This window comes from Loxodonta africana, chromosome 18, assembly GCF_030014295.1.
Source record: "Loxodonta africana isolate mLoxAfr1 chromosome 18, mLoxAfr1.hap2, whole genome shotgun sequence".
Lineage (NCBI taxonomy): Eukaryota > Metazoa > Chordata > Mammalia > Proboscidea > Elephantidae > Loxodonta > Loxodonta africana.
The window spans coordinates 24,253,290-24,254,204 of NC_087359.1; the positions used below are offsets into that span (position 1 = coordinate 24,253,290).

The 915-nt window shown below is 45.2% G+C and overlaps 1 non-coding gene across 1 annotated transcript; it reads right to left on the reverse strand.

The window, feature by feature from the left end:
- Positions 1–370: 370 nt before the first annotated feature.
- Positions 371–442, reverse strand: TRNAQ-UUG (transfer RNA glutamine (anticodon UUG)). The gene has a single exon. It is a non-coding gene; the product is annotated as a tRNA-Gln (tRNA).
- Between the last annotated feature and the right edge of the window lie 473 nt (positions 443–915).

Here is a 915-nt window from a genome sequence, read left to right on the forward strand (position 1 = left end):
ACAACAGTTGGAATCCACCAGCTGCTTCTTAGAAATTCTGTGGGGCGGTTCTACTCTGCCCTATAGGGTCGCTATGAGCCGGAATCTACTCCGCAACGGGTTTTTGGTTTTGTTTTTTTTTTTTTGGTTTTGCTGCAGTTGGCTTGAGTGAGGTTCTGATAACTGTAACAAAATAAATCTGTATAATACTGATATTCCCATATATATATCCGTTGCTACCGAGTCAATTCCGATTCATAGCGACCCTATAGGACAGAGTAGAACTGCCCATAGAGCTTCCAAGGAGCACCTGGTGGATTCGAACTGCCAACCTTTTGTTTAGCAGCTGTGTCTTAACCACTATACCACCAGGGTTTCTAAAGGTCTAGTGAGGTCCCACCGAGATTTGAACTCGGATCGCTGGATTCAAAGTCCAGAGTGCTAACCATTACACCATGGGACCTGCTGATAGATATTGCAATCTCTTTTTTTGATGAGGAAACTGAGAATCAGAAAATTTAAGTAACTTGCCCAAGATGAAAGATTTTCTTGGCCAAGTTTATCTAGCTCCAAAGCCCAGGTTCTTTCCACTGAACTCACAAGGACAAGGATGTGTCTGAATTATCAAGGTAGCCTGTCTTGTCGATATCTCTCTTCACAGGAAGTCTGCAGGAAGTCATCTAATGAGAGAATCTTCTGGCTCATTCATCGCTCCTCTGTTCCCTTACAATTCATTTGTCTTCCCAGTGTTCTGGTCACGGCACTAGCCTGCCTGTAGGTGAGATGTGAGAGACAGTGGGAAAAACTCCACCCCGATCCACATCCCTGAAATCTCTGGATCATGGCTGCTCAGTGAGATGGATTTGGGGGGCACAGCTTTCAGTACATCTCCTCTAAGACCTGAGGCCAGACAGGGTGCTTGCTGTTTTCCCCTCT